Below are 7,273 nucleotides of genomic sequence, written 5' to 3'. Positions count from 1 at the left end.
TGCCTCATGCCTGTGAAGGAGAATGAGCTGGAAAAACACTATGCGCCAGTATTTACACTTGGGTACGGAAATGGCTGAAGTTTATCCTCATTATAATATTATAATGAGCAAGGTCACAACAAACATGGCAGAACTGGCAGCCTCCAACACAGAAGTGAGTGCTCGAGAGCCTTCAAGCTGACAGATGAGTTTAGATTTGGAATATTTAAATTCTGGGCTGCACGGTGGTGTAGCAGTTAGCGCTGTCGCCTCACAGCAAGAAGGTCTGGGTTCGAGCCCCGTGGCTGGCAAGGGCCTTTCTGTGTGGAGTTTGCATGTTCTCCCCGTGTCCGTGTGGGTTTCCTCCGGGTGCTCCGGTTTCCCCCACAGTCCAAAGACATGCAGGTTAGGTTAACTGGTGGCTCTAAATTGACCGTAGGTGTGAATGTGAGTGTGAATGGTTGTCTGTGTCTATGTGTCAGCCCTGTGATGACCTGGCGACTTGTCCAGGGTGTACCCCGCATTTCGCCCGTAGTCAGCTGGGATAGGCTCCAGCTTGCCTGCGACCCTGTAGAACAGGATAAAGCGGCTACAGATGATGAGATGAGATATTTCAAATTGTCTCGATTTAAGAGTCTTCATTTGATCTGGGTGATCCACCATATTTGCTGTGGCTCTGCAGTCGCAACCTCTGACTCATGCATGACCTCACGTGACTTTTCTGAACTGGCTGCCAAGCGGTTTGTAAACAGACTAACATGCGGTTATGACGCCCCGCATTAGGAAATAATATATATTGAAACAAGATGATGCATCCCAGCTATGGGGATGGGTATCAGCTCAAACAATTTAGAAAGGGGAGTGGATTAAATTATTGCTGAACCAGCACATTGACCTGTGTCACTTTAAAGGAACAGTCCACCGTACTTCCATAATGAAATATGCTCTTACCTGAATTGAGACGAGCTGCTCCGTACCTGTCCGAGCTTTGCGCGACCTCCCAGTCAGTCAGACGCAGTCAGACGCGCTGTCACTCCTGTTAGCAATGTAGCTAGGCTCAGCATGGCCAATGCCAATGGTATTTTTTGGGGCTGTAGTTAGATGCGACCAAACTCTTCCACGTGTTTCCTGTTTACATAGGTTTATATGACCAGTGATATGAAACAAGTTCAGTTGCACAAATTGAAACGTAGTGATTTTCTATGCTATGGAAAGTCCACACTATAATGACAGGCGTACTAACACCTTCTGTGTGCTTCGGCAGCGCATTGATATCTGAGCTCCGTATCAATGCGCTGCCGAAGCGCGCAGAAGGTGTTAGTACGCCTGTCATTATAGTGCGGACTTTCCATAGCATAGAAAATCGCTACGTTTCAATTTGTGTAACTGAACTTGTTTCATATCACTGGTCATATAAACCTATGTACAGTGGTGCTTGAAAGTTTGTGAACCCTTAAAATTTTCTATATTTCTGTATAAATATGACCTAAAACATCATCAGATTTTCACACAAGTCCTAAAAGTAGGTAAAGAGAACCCAGTTAAACAAATTAGACAAAAATATTATACTTGGTCATTTATTTATTGAGGAAAATGATCCAATATTACATATCTGTGAGTGGCAAAAGTATGTGAACCTTTAGGATTAGCAGTTAATTTGAAGGTGAAATTAGAGTCAGGTGTTTTCAATCAATGGGATGACAATCAGGTGTGAGTGGGCACCCTGTTTTATTTAAAGAACAGGGATCTATCAAAGTCTGGTCTTCACAACACATGTTTGTGGAAGTGTATCATGGCACGAACAAAGGAGATTTCTGAGGACCTCAGAAAAAGCGTTGTTGATGCTCATCAGGTTGGAAAAGGTTATAAAACCATCTCTAAAGAGTTTGGACTCCACCAATCCACAGTCAGACAGACTGTGTACAAATGGAGGAAATTCAAGACCATTGTTACCCTCCACAGGAGTGGACGACCAACAAAGCTCACTCCAAGGGCAAGGCGTGTAATAGTCGGCGAGGTCACAAAGGACTCCAGGGTAACTTCTAAGCAACTGAAGGCCTCTCTCACATTGGCTAATGTTAATGTTCATGAGTCCACCATCAGGAAAACACTGAACAACAATGGTGTGCATGGCAGGGTTGCAAGGAGAAAGCCACTGCTCTCCAAAAAGAACATTGCTGCTCATCTGCAGTTTGTTAAAGATCACGTGGACAAACCAGAAGGCTACTGGAAAAATGTTTTGTGGACAGATGAGACCAAAGAAGAACTTTTTGGTTTAAATGAGAAGGGTTATGTTTGGAGAAAGGAAAACATTGCATTCCAGCATAAGAACCTTATCCCATCTGTGAAACATGGTGGTGGTAGTATAATGGTTTGGGCCTGTTTTGCTGCATCTGGGCCAGGACGGCTTGCCATCATTGATGGAATAATGAATTCTGAATTATACCAGCAAATTCTAAAGGAAAATGTCAGGACATCTGTCCACAAACTGAATCTCAAGAGAAGGTGTGTCATACAGCAAGACAACGACCCTAAGCACACAAGTCGTTCTACCAATGAATGGTTAAAGAAGAATAAAGTTAATGTTTTGGAATGGCCAAGTCAAAGTCCTGACCTTAATCCAATCGAAATGTTGTGGAAGGACTTGAAGCGAGCAGTTCATGCGAGGAAACCCACCAACATCCCAGAGTTGAAGCTGTTCTGTACGGAGGAATGGGCTAAAATTTTTCCAAGCCGGTGTGCAGGACTGATCAACAGTTACTGGAAATGTTTAGTTGCAGTTATTGCTGCACAAGGGGGTCACACCAGATACTGAAAGCAAAGGTTCACATACTTTTGCCACTCACAGATATGTAATATTGGATCATTTTCCTCAATAAATAAATTACCAAATATAATATTTTTGTCTCATTTGTTTACCTGGGTTCTCTTTATCTACTTTTAGGACTTGTGTGAAAATCTGATGATGTTTTAGGTCATATTTATGCAGAAATATAGAAAATTCTAAAGGGTTCACAAACTTTCAAGCACCACTGTAAACAGGAAAAACGCAGAAGAGTTTGGTCGCATCTAACTACAGCCCCAAAAAATACCATTGGCCATGCTGAGCCTAGCTACATTGCTAACAGGAGTGACACCGTGCTGACTGAGTCTGACTGACTGGGAGGTCGCGCAAAGCTCGGACAGGTACGGAGCAGCTCGTCTCAATTCAGATAAGAGCATATTTCATTATGGAAGTACGGTGGACTGTTCCTTTAAGAATTCTTATAGTATAACTTTAAGTGACTTTCAGTGACTTCTTAAAGATAATGAAATGCTGTTAAAAAAGAATGTTTAAGATGTCACTTTGTTAAAGTTACTAAATTTAACATTTAAATGGACTCAAAGTCACTACTACTTTGAAGAATAAGAATAAAGGGTCTGAGTTGTTTCCATTTACGGCTGAGAGTACACTGTGCACATTTTAGCTGTTGCTTCTCATTGGAGCTTTTTATTTTTATTTTTCCCCTTTGTTTTTCTTTTTGTGATTGTATGGTTTGATGTTTGTTCTTTGTTTGAATGTTTTGTCTACCTTTTGTGGTGTTGCTCCAGATCCTGTTTTGGGCATTGGTTTTCTCAGGCCTTGGTCCGCTGAGGTGATGCCTGCGCTCCTCGCTATGGACTGTAGTGAGCTTGAGTTTGTTGCTCTTTATAACATCATGGTTGTCCAACGCTCTATGCGACAGTGCTTTTGTGTTTACTTGGGTGGCATGGTGGTGTAGTGGTTAGCACTGTCTCCTCACAGCAAGAAGGCTCTGGGTTCAAGCCCAGTGGCCAACAAGAGCCTTTCTGTGTGGAGTTTGCATGTTCTTCCTGTGTCTGTGTGGGTTTCCTCTGGGTGCTCTGGTTTCCCCCATAGACTAAAGACATGCAGTTAGATTAACATGGGGCAGCCATGGCCTGAGGTTGGGCTGAAGTGCCTTTGAGCAAGGGCAGCTAACCCACAACTGCTCCCTGGGCACTGTAGCATATGCTCACGTGTGTGTGCATGTGTGTGTTCACTGCTTCAGATGGGTTAAATGTAGAGGAGGAATTTCACTGCATACTTAAGTCTGTGTTTGAGTGTACGTGTGACAAATAAAGGCTTCTTGACTTTGTGGATCCATGTTCTGAGCGATGTTGCCTGGTGGTGTTGCAGTGGCTGTATAGGTAGTGTGGGACATACCTTCATGCCACCTTTGGTGGGACTGTGAGCAGCTATGCCACTGGAGTTACTTCCTGACCCTCTTTTGGTGGACTTTTTTTTTTTGTAAGTGTAAAGTGGGTGGCACGGTGGTGTAGTGGTTAGCGCTGTTGTCTCACAGCAAGAAGGTCCGGGTTCGAGCCCTGTGGCCGACGAGGGCCTTTCTGTGCGGAGTTTGCATGTTCTCCCTGTGTCCACGTGGGTTTCCTCCGGGTGCTCCGGTTTCCCCCACAGTCTAAGACGTGCAGGTTAGGTTAACTGGTGACTCTAAATTGACTGTAGGTGTGAATGTGAATGGTTGTCTGTGTCTATGTGTCAGCCCTGTGATGACCTGGCGACTTGTCCAGGGTGTACCCCGCCTTTCGCCTGTAGTCAGCTGGGATAGGCTCCAGCTTGCCTGCGACCCTGTAGAACAGGATAAAGCGGCTAGAGATAATGAGATGAGATGAGATAATAATAGCTCATCCGGCCAACAGGCAATGAGCTTATGCCATCATGTGTTGTCCATCATCCATCTTCTGTCATCCATTGTCCGTCCGGCATCTTCCACATTTCAGGAAAATTGCTTCTTCTCTCAATTCTTCACCAATTTTTATTCTTTTTGGCAGGAATGTGGGTCTGCCTGGGGTGTATTTAGCTTCTACCCAAATTTGCATAATTGCTATTAATAATGAAGATATGGAGTAATTAAATTCGAAAGATCAGTTTCCACTCAAATCACTTCTTCTCCCTCAATTCTTCACCAATTTTGAATCTTTCTGGCATGAACGTAGGGGTACCTATGGTGCATATAACTTTCACCCAGATTTGGGCTGGAGTGAGCTACACTGTCATTGATGGTCTCATTCATTCATTTATTACATGTTTGAATACAGCTATGGGCATGCAATATGCTACATTAATATACATACAGGCCACTTTTTCCATGGAATAAAAACATGTATTCTATTCCCTTCCAGTGGGTTTATTGATAGGATGCAATCTTATCATATTGCTTATCCTACATGTATTATGCCACTCTCCACAATGGAGAATGACTGTGAAATATTGTTACAACACAATGTCACATGGCAGAGCTCATGCAAATATCCAATGACAAAACTTTTCTGCTGCGCTTGCACAGAATAATTTATTTGTCTGCCAGGAAAGAGAGAAGACAAGGCTAATCCAGTGATATTTACAAAAGAAAAACATACCAATCGACATTGAAAAACTGGAAAAGAGACACATTGGAGATGTAAAACTTCCACACTAGCGAGTGATTGTGACAATCTGTGAACAAACATGGCTGTGAGGTTTGCTTCGTTAAAAGCAGAAAATTTAGAGAGAATTTTGGCTGCCAGGTCGCTCCGTTGTGTGTAGTTGTCGATGTTGATTTTAAAAGTAACTAAGAAAATTACAGAGGGAAGAAAATAATAATAATAATAATAATAATAATAATAATAATAATAATAATATTTGGCTTGACTGCGCTAGCATTGGCCTTCGCTAACAGTACACCAACTGGAAGGTAACTGGACTGCTGCGCTAACAGCACCGAGCTGCGGGTAAGCTAGCATTGACCTTTGAGAATGCTGATATGAAGAGAGTGTGTGTATAATAATAATTATAATAATAATAATCATATTGGCTGTTTGGTTGGGGTTTTTTTTTCATGGTCTATCAGATATATTCCATTCAGCTACTCATCTTCGGCTTGCTCAGTATCATGCTAGCTGAATGGAATATATCTGATATACCACTCAAAGCCAGCCAATATTATTTAAATAGTTTATATGGTCTAAATACAGGCTAGTGACAGCTGGAAGCCGAGTGTTGATCTATAGTGGAGCACCAGACAATGAAATTTGTATCTTTATTTCCATAAGACATATGGGTTTTTATCCAGTGCTTATTTTTAATTTGCTTGTTGTTGTTTTTTTAAATAATGTAGGATTATTTACTTACACATGTTACACTCCTCTGGAGCAACACCTTTAGGCAGTGCCAGAAAAAAAAAAAAAAAAAAAATATATATATATATATATATATATATATATATATATATATATATATATATATACACACTATATATAATATATATATATATATATATATATATATATATATATATATATATATATATATAATGTCACATCACAGGATTTTTGTATCAGATGCTCTGTTTACAGAATGTGTAGAAACAGCATTACACATGAAGTTATGGACTAATTATGCCTTAATGAGCAGTTCAACAAAAATCACTTCTTCTCGGTCAATTCCTCAATGCTTTGGATTCTTTCTGGCAAATAGGTAGGTGTTCCTAGGGTGTATATAGCTTCTATATATAGCTTGTACATAGTGTATATAGTGCACAACATTTATTGTGCAAGGTGGCCCACTTTAGATTGTTCCATCTGGAGTAGACAGGGCCGGTGTGAGCTACCCCCTCATTGATGGTCTCATTATTATTATTATTATTATTATTATTATAAAAAAGGCTGCACGGTGGTGTAGTGGTTAGCACTGTTGCCTCACAGCAAGAAGGTCCTGGGTTCGAGCCCCATGGCCGGCGAGGGCCTTTCTGTGCGGAGTTTGCATGTTCTCCCCGTGTCCGCGTGGGTTTCCTCCGGGTGCTCCGGTTTCCCCCACAGTCCAAAGACATGCAGGTTAGGTTAACTGGTGACTCTAAATTGACCGTAGGTGTGAATGTGAGTGTGAATGGTTGTCTGTGTCTATGTGTCAGCCCTGTGATGACCTGGCGACTTGTCCAGGGTGTACCCCGCCTTTCGCCCGTAGTCAGCTGGGATAGGCTCCAGCTTGCCTGCAACCCTGTAGAAGGATAAAGCGGCTAGAGATAATGAGATGAGATGTAAAGGTTGGAGTAAAATATAGTCTAACTAAAATATTCCTTTTATTAAAAACAGAAAAAAATAATAATCGGCCTTTTCTTCATAAACTTTTATGAATATTTGTGCTTCTTCCATTTGCTTCTCTTTTCTTTATCATTCAGTAGTCTGTAAAAAGAGAGCTCTGATTTCTTGTTAAATCTATTTATACATAATCACACAACAGCTTTTTCACATTTTAGGT

The sequence above is a fragment of the Neoarius graeffei genome, chromosome 9, assembly GCF_027579695.1.
Source record: "Neoarius graeffei isolate fNeoGra1 chromosome 9, fNeoGra1.pri, whole genome shotgun sequence".
Classification (NCBI taxonomy): Eukaryota; Metazoa; Chordata; class Actinopteri; order Siluriformes; family Ariidae; genus Neoarius; species Neoarius graeffei.
The sequence above is the reverse complement of the archived record's forward strand: the minus strand, read 5'-3'. Positions refer to the sequence as shown.